This window comes from Macrobrachium nipponense, chromosome 10, assembly GCF_015104395.2.
Source record: "Macrobrachium nipponense isolate FS-2020 chromosome 10, ASM1510439v2, whole genome shotgun sequence".
In the NCBI taxonomy this organism is placed as follows: Eukaryota; Metazoa; Arthropoda; class Malacostraca; order Decapoda; family Palaemonidae; genus Macrobrachium; species Macrobrachium nipponense.
Window position 1 is genome coordinate 49,654,821 of NC_087204.1, and position 11,367 is coordinate 49,666,187.

At 40.5% G+C, this 11,367-nt stretch overlaps 1 protein-coding gene across 1 annotated transcript in view; it reads left to right on the forward strand.

The window, feature by feature from the left end:
• LOC135223608 (lipase 3-like) overlaps positions 1-10,209 on the forward strand; it is a 211,913-nt gene extending 201,704 nt beyond the window's left edge. The window contains exon 10 of the mRNA XM_064262196.1: positions 9,867-10,209. The gene's annotated coding sequence lies outside the window, so the exon portion shown is untranslated. The remainder of the gene's footprint in view (positions 1-9,866) is intronic.
• Positions 10,210-11,367: the final 1,158 nt, after the last annotated feature.

Consider the following 11,367-nt stretch of genomic DNA (forward strand, 5'->3'; position numbering starts at 1 on the left):
ACGATCCTCACCGGACAGCAATGAATAGCGGTTAGCGTTCTCAGTCTTTGTAACACAGGTTCAGAATCTTGAGAATCCTTCTCTCGGTTCAGCTGTGAAGACGTAGGTTGCATTTTCTGTACACCTTCGTCTTCAACGACACATAGTGTTTCTCCTTAGCTGAGAATCAACTATACTATGAGATATCTTGCCATCAGGGCGGACCCTCGGTCTCTAGAAGGCAAATTGACTTTCGCCTGTTGGGCACATGCCTTAGAGAATCATCACCTCGCCTTCTGGCATCGGTGACGAACAAATTATTTGTTTAGTCTCTTGGCATAACCTTTTAATGCGAAGGCACGTGACTTGCTCGGGTGCTTGGACAACTTGCCTCCTACCGAACGCAGTCAGTCGGCAGCTGTCAGAGCGCCCAAGTCAGTTACGAACTTCGTTGTGGACTTAGTTCGGTTGTTCCATAACAGTCTTTCTTGCTCCTCCTAACAGCTTGTCACAGTACCCATAATACCATCGACATCCACCATTGAGTGTCGGTGTCCTATCCACTATCGAGAAGAAGAACTTCACTGCATGGGGATAGGAGAAATGTGAGACACTTCGCTGCAGACGGATAGACCAGTATGGGTACAGGACATCACCGAAGTCGAGAAGAGGGATAGGTCATACGACCATTTCCCTTCTTTTCCCTCTGAGGTAATTGCATGACTTTTTCCTGCGAAGTCAAGCATCCAGGGGGGGGGGATGGGATTCGTTACGCTCGATTTCGTACAGACTTCGTAGCGAAGACCTCAGAACCCCCCCAACCTTCGGTTTCCTGACGAGCGGTTAGAGTCCTTCACAATCCCCTCCCTAATGAACTTCACCGCCTTCGATGCGAAGGAGATGCTGCTTTGTCCTGTGAAAGCGCGACTGCGCTTTCTGAAGAAACTCGACATCCCAGGCTGAGTGTTGAAGACTCTTCGTCAGCACCAAGATGACCTAGAAGTACACTCCCTCGAGTTACACAAGAACTTTCTCCGTGGCGCAGGTACTGAAGGCAGGGGTCTGGTACAACCAGACCACTTGGCACCTCTTCTACCTTTTGGATATTGCCCACAGGTCCTTGGATCGTTTTCCTTGGGACCCGTGGGGTGGCTGCTCAACACGTTGTGTCGCTAACCCAGACCCTCGCAGGCTGAACAGCATCGAGTCCTGGTGGACTGTCAAAGAATAGATAAGTGAATGAGAGAGTGACTGTTTCTCTTCCTATCTTTTTCTTCCCCTCTACCTGTGTGTAGAGGGATACGGTCATCACCTTGCTGGATAAGGACGAGATACAGGTGAGCTACTCGACAGAGCCCCATCCTATCCCTTTCACTAGGGATGGAGCAAATATCCACCACTTCCTCCTACAAGGGGGGGGGGGGGGGGGGGGGGGGGGGTGGGGGGGGGGGGGGGGGGGGGTGGGGGGGGGGGGGGGGGGGGGGGGGGGGGGGGGGGGGGGGAAGTGGATGCCAACAAGAGACAAACCATAACTTTATGTTGCCTCTTGCAAATCGGAACTTGTTCTTGTTTGCTGGTACGAAGAGATACGCTTGCCTCTCTCTTAGTACTTGGTCCAGAGGTCTGACCATTGATCCTGCGGTGCACACCCCGATCAATCGGACAGAGGCTTGGATCCCTCCCTCGCTCTTACGACCAGGGAGGCATTCCAGGTTGGGCGAACACCAGTCTGTTACACAAAAGACTCAGATTCCTCCCACCAAGAAAGTGGAGTTCTTTCCTATTGTCAAAAGGGACCTAAAGGTTTGTATGCCGGTCGGCGAAAAACAAATGACAATTTGTCCAAAATTGCATTTTTCCTAACTATACAAACCTGAGGTCCTTTTACACATAGTCCCACCTCATGCCACCCCTCACTCTGCAGTTTTTGCTTGGGCCAAAAGCAAAAGTGATTTGTTTACCTCCCAGTCGCGCGCACGCGCCTGTCGGACAAGCAGTTAACTACCGAACCCCTTGTTCGAAAGCTTACGACCTATCCAGCTGCCGCTAGTAACTTCCTATTGTAAAAGGACCTCAGGTTTGTATAGTTAGGAAAAATGCAATTTTGGACAAATTGTCATATTTCCTGTCTTTAGTATGATTATACTGATGATCAGGCTTCCAAGAAGGCAGTAGGCTAGATCACAGACTCAATGACATTAGACATAGGAATAGGTAAAGTTGACCCCAACCAATAATTTCCTGTTTTCAGCATAATGACAGATATTGCATTATAATTAACTAAAAATCACCTTCAGCTTTACACAAAAAACAATGCTCCACTTGGTTATGTGCAGTAGGTCCCCGGCTTACGACGGCTCCGGCTTACGACGTTCCGAGGTTACGACGCTTTTTCTTAAATATTCATTGAAAAATCTGCCCTGGGTTACGACGTTTGTTCCGACTTTACGACGCTGACGCTTCCGACGCTCCAAGTCAACGATGCTTTTAAAAAACGCATACTATGATAAAAAACCTTTATAGTTTAGCAGAGTATATTAATAAAAATAAGTTTCTGGTTAGATTATAACAAAAATTTTGAGGTTATGATGATTTTCGACACTTTTTATGTCGTATTTTTCTATGTTTTTTAGTGATGCCTCATATGCGGAACTAGTTTCCGAGCGAATGAATACATACTAGCTTGCGATGCGCAAAGTTTACAGTCCAAAAGCGCAAATAATGAAAAAATCATTGCTTGTTTCCAGTAATAATAACAAAACGAAGTTTCTGGTTAGATTACAAAGCAAATTCCAAGTATCCAAAGAGAGACATTATCCAGTAATTTGATCAGAGAGAGAGAGAGAGAGAGAGAGAGAGAGAGAGAGAGAGAGAGAGAGAGAGAGAGAGAGAGGCGTCTTCCGACGCTCCGAGTTAAGGACAGAGAAGTTTTCGTTTCATTAAACGGCCTCTGACTCATGCCAGGAAATGTTTTGTTGATACTAATATATAAGCCTATTTAAAGATAGGTTTACTTTAATTAGTTTATATGATACGTAAATAGTAATCAACTGTTCTTGTAGCCCTCAAGATTTGGCAAAATCACTCCAGGTTGTACATAAAACTTCAAGAATGTAGTGTCACCTGAGGATTACATAGTTTTTTACCTTCAGAACCAGCATTTTTTTATGAAAATAACTCCAGGTTTTACATAAAACTACAGGAAACAACATGTAGTGTAACCAAAGGATTACAAGTAGGGTTTTTATAACTTTTAATTAGTTTAAGACATATTTCCAAACGTCGTTCCGGCTTATGACTATTTTCGGGTTACGACGCGTCTCAAGAACGGAACCCCCATCGTAACACGGGGACTGCCTGTATTTGAAAAATATTAAAAATTTCAAAATATTAAAAACTTCAAAATATTTCAAAATAATAAAAATTTCATGCATCTGTGTTAGTAGTCGATGTTTCCCCGCATGTTTACGGTTGGTAGTCCCCTGCACCATTTTTTTTTTTTTTTTTTTTTTTTTTTTTTTTTTTTTTTTTTTTTTTTTTTTTTTTTCCCTAAATACTGTGGCAGCCACTTCGAAAGGACACTTCATTTCAATTATGGCTAAATATCACAATGAAACTTAACTCAAAACAATCACGCTTTATTCACCAACGTGAGACACTACATGAGAAGCGTGAAAAATTACAACAGACCTCCAAAAAATAAATTTTCTTACCTGATAAACATAGACGATGTGATGGCGGAAACCTGTTGCTTGCATGTTGTTTACAAAAATGGTTGCTGTGATGGTGGTAAGTTTCGGTGCAAAATTTGAAATAGTTTTCATACCAGAGCATTCAGTCTGTGTTCCTCCTCAGTAAGTATTCACCCACCTCACCTTAGAAGTCATGTGAGATCAGTCCCCAGGCTTTTACAACCCCATCTTTCTTGTAGAGTAAGCCTCAGGGAGTTGGTGACTGATCATAGACCTTTCTCCCTTGAACTGATTCATTCGCCAGACTCTGTTCACAATGGAAATATCACGCTCAATGCCTACCTCCATCAGGGAGAATAACTTCTTGCTTACAGTGGACTTAAAGAATGTGTATTTCCAAATACAGTAATACCTCAAGTCTTATGCGATCAAGTCATGCTAATTCACACTAGTGCGAAACTTCATTGGAACCTAACTAATTATCATATGCAAGTATTTCACAGGCACACAAAAGCAATATTTTTTAATCCTGGAGAAACCCTCCAAAGGTGTTTGTTCAAATTTTTTATGTAATTTATATGTTTTAAGCTTTTATGTGTAAATTAAATAACATTAAATAATAAAAATAATAATTTCTCTTATTTACTGATATGAGAGAATTTTTATGGTGCATGTAGTATGTACTATGTTTATTAATATTTTAAAATAATAATAATAATATAATTGTAATTACAAAATTCATGATTATTTTAAAGAAATAGGGAGTAAGAAGAGAGAACTATGTTGTACGTACCTATGTACATACTCCTATATTTTTACCAACCATTTATTTCTTTTTTTATGGTTAATGTATTAAGCTAACTTTTCAATGAAATTACAGTGACTAATTTCATTTAAAAGTCAGCTTAACCCTTAAACACCGAAGCGGTAAAATAAAAATAGTCTCCCGTGTGCCGGAGGTGTTTTGGAGTGAGCGCGGAAGCGGAAAAAATATTTTTTTCAAAAAATCACAGCTCGCTTAGTTTTCAAGATTAAGAGTTCATTTTTGGCTCCTTTTTTTGTCATTGGCTGAAGTTTAGTATGCAACCATCAGAAATTAAAAATATTATCATTATCATATATAAATAATGCGATATATGATAGCGCAAAAACAAAATTTCATATATAATTGTATTCAAATCGCGCTGTGCGCAAAACCTTTAAGGTAACAAGTTAATTTTTTTCGTTGTAATGTACACTAAATTGTGATCATTTTGGTATATAACACATTGCAAAACGATAAAAGCAACACAGAGAAAATATTATCACAAAATAATGCATGAATTCGTAACGCGCGGACGTAAACAAATATTATATTCAAAAATTCACCATAAATCTAAATATTGTCCTAGAGACTTCCAATTTCTTTCAAAATGAAGACAAATGATTGAATATTACTATACTGTAAGAGTATTAGCTTACAATTGCAGTTTTCGACCATATCTGACGAGTTAAAGTTGACCGAATGTCAAATTTTTTTATATATTTTTTTTATATGCAATTATTTCGGAATTAAAAAAGCTACAACCTTCAAATATTTTTAGTTTTATTCTACATGAAATTGCGCACATTTTCATATATAAAACTCTATGAAATGCCTAATATGAAATGGAGCAAATATTCCGAGAATGGGACGTACGCATTTCGGAGATTTGTGGCGAAGAATCCGCGCGCGGAGGGAAGGAAAGTATTTTTTTTTAATTCACCATAAATTTAAATATTGTGCTAGAGACTTCGAATTTGTTTCAAGATGAAGATAAATGACTGAATATTACTAGACTGTAAGAGTTTTAGCTTACAATTGCGTTTTTCGACCATTTCGGTAGAGTCAAAGTTGACCGAACGTGGTTTTTTCTATTTATCGTGATTTATATGCAAATATTTCAAAAATGAGAAAAGCTACAACCTTTAATTATTTTTTGTTGTATTCTACATAAAATTGCACACATTTTCATATATAAAACTTTATGTAACGGCTAATTTAAAATGGTGCAAACATTACCACAATCGCACGTATGATTTTTTCGGAAGAGTTACCGCGCGGACGTAAAGAAAATGTTATTTTTTTCATAAATTCACCATAAATCGAAATATTGTGCTAGAGACTTCCAATTTTTTTGCAAAATGAAGGTAAATGATTGAATATTACTAGATTATAAGCGTTTTAGCTTACAATTGCGTTTTTCTACCATTTCAGTAGAGTCAAAGTTGGCCAAAGGTTGAAAATTTGTCACTTATCTTTTTTCATATGAAAATATTTAAAAATTGATAAAAGCTACAACCATGGGTTGTTTTTAGTTGTATTGTGCATGAAATTGCGCATATTTCCATATATAAAACTTTATATAACGGCTAATTTTAAAATGGTGCAAACATTACCACAATCGCATGTATGATTTTTTTCGGAAGAGTTACCGCGCGGACGTAAGGAAAAAGTTTTTTCATAAATTCACCATAAATCGAAATATTGTGCTAGAGACTTCCAATTAGTTGCAAAATGAAGGTAAATGATTGAATATAACTAAAATATAAGATTTTTAGATTACAATTGCGTTTTTCAACCATTTCGGTAGAGTCAAAGTTGACTGAAGGTTGAAATTTTGGCACTTATCGTTATTTATATGAAAATATCTCAAAACTGATAAAAGCCTCAATCATGAGTATTTTTTGTTGTATTCTACATAAAAATGCGCACATTTTCATATATAATACTTCATGTAACGGCTAATTTAAAATGGTACAAAAATTATGTCAAAGTGACGAAATAATTTCCGAGATGTGTCACAGATACTTTTTAGTGCGGTAAGAAAGAAATGCGCGCTTGCGCGCCTGCGTAACGATTGTAAACAAAACAACACCTTGATCCGTGAACTCCCAGCATCCCCCAAGGCGCGTGATTCAAGAGTTTTCGGCTGGTAGGCCTAAAAGTATTTTTCCGCGAATTTTTAAAAAAACTTTTGTATGTCGCCGTAAAATACGTCCAGTCGGCACCCGAGAGACAAAAAATGTCGATGTAAAATACGTCCAGTCGGCGTTTAAGGGTTAATATTTAGGGAGCATGATTAGGGTCATATTTAGTGTTCAGACTCTAGAAGTAAGCATTTATTAACATTTTTAGAGACCGTGTCAAACTTACACGAAACTTCCCTTTGCGTGAAGGGGTCTCGAACCTAACCTGGCGTAAGTTCGGCATGTTACTGTACCCATCCATCCATCCTGCCATCTCTGTTGCTGCTCAGCAAGAAAAGCCTCTCGCTCACAAGAGATAGTGGATAACCTCCAGCCGTGAAGACACAGATGACTCTGCCTGGTGGTACCATTCAATGTGTGGCTGGCACCTGGCACAGCAGGTTCTGCCATAGGGAATCTCTCTCGGTGCCTCGGAGAGATGAGCCAGGAGGTCAGGATACCAAACGGCCTGAGGCCATTTATGTGCCACCAGAATCATCCAAAGATTCGAAGTGATCAGCGCCCTGCTGATCACTTCTCAAATCAGGCAGAATGGGGGAAAGGCATAAACTTCAAGGTTGTCCCATTGATGTTGGAACGCATCCTCTGCAGTGGCCATTGGTCTGGAACAATGGAGCAGAAGGTCCCTAGCTTCCTGTTGAACCAGATGGCAAACAAGTGTATGACTGGACACCCCCATAGGCTGAACAACCTTTCAGTCATGTCTTGGTGAAGGGACAACTTGGTCCCTACCACCTGATCCTGGAAGCTATGTTTGTCTGCCACCACACTCCTCTTGCCTGGAATGCATCTGGCTGACAGCTCTATCAAGTGTGTTATTGCCCACTCATGCACCTGCACTGTCAACCAATGAAGCCCAAGAGAGGTAACTCCCCCTTGCTTGTTGATCTATGCCCCTACTGTGGTGTTGTCACTCATCAACACCACAGTGTCCCATCACACATTCTTGAAACTCTTGGGAGAGCCAGGAAGGCTGCCTTGAGTTCCAGGATGTTGATGTGAAATTACTTGTCGTGAAAGTTCCACACCCCTGCAGTCAGCGGTCCAAAGTCTCAAAGCGAGACTTCCTCGGTGGTGGAGAAGCTGCCTTCCCCTTCTTAGGCCGTGAAGCCTTCGAAAGGGAAGGTGAGGAGGCGGCAGACGACGAGGACAAAGATGAAGATGATGACACCACCTTTTTCAATCTCTTCTTCTTCTTTGCCTTCCTCTTCAACAGCTTCTGCAGTAGAGTTGTCAGGGACCCCAAGGGGCGGCAGATGACTCGGCAGGTCCAGGAGCTGGTGTAGGACCAGGTCCAGGGACAGGGGCAGGAGCAAGTGCAGGAACAGAGGCAGGCATAACAGCGGAAACAGCAGGCAAGGTCACCTCTGTCACAACCAGAGGAGACTGAGGGGCAGTAACCATTGGGACGGGTAGCGGTGCCACACCAAAACCAGGAGAAGGAGGCACTGCAGTCACAGGAGCAGCCAACTGCTAGGCTGGTAAATGGGGCCTAGTCCCCATCACTTCTGTAGGTGACACATTTGTAGGATGGTGCGACCAGACCAGGGTAGGAAGCATGTAATAGCAGGCCAGCGTCACTGTGGTGATGGTGGAGGTGACGACTGCATAAGTTACAGTAGACTCCCGTATTCACGTTCTCAGCATTCGTGGACTCACATATTCGCTGATTTCTTTATGGACAATATCTACCCATTATTTGTGGGAAATTCACGTATTTGCTGTATTTTTCTATGAGAAATGACCACAAATTCTTGGTTTTTTTTCATCATAAAATGCATTTTTTGAGTTTCTTGAGTTTCAACTAACAAAATAAGCAGTTTTAAATGTTTTTATAGGGGGTTTCAACTATTCATGGGGGTCTAGTATGCATCCCCGCAAATAGTGGGGAACAATGTACTGTGCTGCTGGCACATCTATTTAGGTGTGATAGTAAAGCGTGGATCAATGGAGTGCCAGCCAGTCCCAAGGAAGTCCACGCCTGTCCTAAACCTGACACCTCACCTGCGGAAGCAAAAGTCGGGTTAATTTTGGGGGTCCCCCCTTGCTCCGAAGGTGTACATTCGAAGCGGGTAATGGACTGTATAGGAGCGTTCACCAGGTCTGCAACCACAGCCATCCCTCCTCTTCCCTCTGCAACTCATCAGAAGGGAAAGAAGCAGAAGCCTCTCTTGTCTCGAAGGGGTGACAGCAAGTACGGGACGGTTGCCGAAAGAGAGTTAGGAAGAGAGGTTAGCTACCATAGGAGTGGTGGGAGGTGTTTTACCTCCATCGACCAATTTAGTCTTCCTAATATACCTATTTCCTCCTCCCAGTAAAACTTCCCCCACTGTGACACAGGCCACAGAGAACACTCTCCCCATACATATCGAGGTTGTATTCATGCCCACGGCAAGAAGAACAAAGTGCATGAGGGTCAATCTTCACCGAGGCGCAGATTTCTCTGCACCCCTTACCCACTACCCCGGGGCAGCACCGGCTGGGGGCAGGGACACAGGCTGTTGTAATTCATGGGTTTGCATTTCACAATTAAATTACAAACACACTATCACAGCAATCAATACAAAGAAAAAGGAAAAATCCCACCAGGATTTTAAAAAATCAGCAATAACAGTTGGGCAGAGAGCGGTGAAGAACACATCTATCCACACCTATGGCCAAAAGCAAATTGGAATGTTTACATCCGGTCGGAGGAACTACCAATGACCAGACCAGTAGTCAACTACCGAACCGTCTTGTTTAAAGATTTCAGTGGCCATGTCCAGGCTACGCCTAAAGTAATTCCTATTGTAAAGGACCGAGGGTTTGTATATCACATAGTGGGTGGTCATGAAGAATTCTGGTGGGAAACAGGTGATTACAGAAACAGTTCTAGCAGGTTAGCCAAGTGTTATTATATTTTATTTTGATTGCCAATCACACCTAGTGGCACGAAGATATAAGCTAACTTTGACAGTAGGTATTCAAATAATTAATTGTATTCGAATAATTAATTTTATCAAGAAAATTCTCATTTTCACTTTGTAGGCCTATTACCAGGAAGAGTGAATTGACTTGCCACAAATGGATATATTACCATATATTTTCATTCTAACTCAAATGATGTGTTTTCATACTCAAGTATTAAATTCTAGGGTACATTAGACCCCTCTCTAGCATAGTTGCCCTTCACTTTTTTAAATACAGATATGATGAGGGATGCTTCAAGGAATCCAGTGATTGTCATCACTGTGGAACTTCTGCAGGATGTGTGCCAGGTGCATCAGTGATGAAGAATACGTTATTTTCAAGAATATCATGACTCCAACTGTTCAGTCTTTTGATTCTGGATCTGCAAATCGTACGTATCGTAATGAATAATGCTCTACTCTGTAAGTATCATAATTCAGAACTTGTTTCAAGATCTTCCACATGTCATCAGAATTAGTTGTCCAGTGAAATAACTGCATTTAAATGTGACCATATGAATTTTGACATGGTTTATTGACAACCTTTACTATATATATTGTAAATAAATATTTTAAGTTTTTTTATTTTGTTTAACTACACATATCAAAACAACAAATACTATATACATTTCTCATTTTATGCATAGTAGTCAGCCCTAGAACACAGTTCTTGAGATGGCAGTCCAATAGTAATGGTCTGAGATTTGGATGTCATAAATATTCTAAATCTGGTGAAGGGGTGCCAGATGGTGCATGCTAAGCATTGCTATGTTCAATAATTATGGCTCATTTCTATCAAACAATAAGACATTGGTTTCCTCATTTTGTATCTCAACTGTGATTAATAAAGCAACACGTATGGAGCAGATAATTAATTAATTTGCAATTTTGCATACTATCATCACCAAGGGTAGTTTAAACCTCAGTAAATAAGCAATTATGTACAGTAAGGAGTAGGAAAATTAGTAAATTGTGCTAATCATGACCTTATATATACCTTAATAGACAACTTATCCTGAACAGTAGTAAGCAAAACCTAAATGTCAGTGACTCAAACAAAAGCGTACATGTTAAAAATATGTCACTAACTGGTCTGCTATTGCCTAAACTTGCTACGTATTATCAATAGTAAAACATACCAAATACATCTCATTATTTCTTTAGACTTTTTAACTCATTTTCGGTCTTAGAAATTCCCAGAGTCAGATGTTTACTTAAATCAACCCTTTTGCTTTTGACTTATAAACAATTACATCTGTGGGCAGGGACAATGGCTCAAGGCAGTAAGAGTAAAAATGTATTACTATACCTTTACGTATTTGTTCAAAGACACATATCTCCAACAATTTTCAAAGTAGACTGCTCAATTTTGTTTCATTTTGCAACTGCCTACTTATTCTATAAAACTGCATCAAAACTCCCCCAAAATAACTACTATTATGTTCCCAAAATAACTATTATTATGGGCCAGAACAGGAGCAGGGGATAAGGGGCTAGCACCACTTACATCAGAACCATGTACATGTAAGGAAGGGTCACGAGCGCATAAGGAAGATGGTGAAGCACTCTTAACACCGTCATCATCATGAACACGTACGCATAAGGGAGTGGACCAGCCGTGGAAGGAAGATGGTGAAGAATCCATCTCACATACCGCATCTCCATGATTGTGAACATGCACATGTAAGGGAGACATATGGCCATGAAGCAAAGTCAATGATGCATTACTCACATGTACA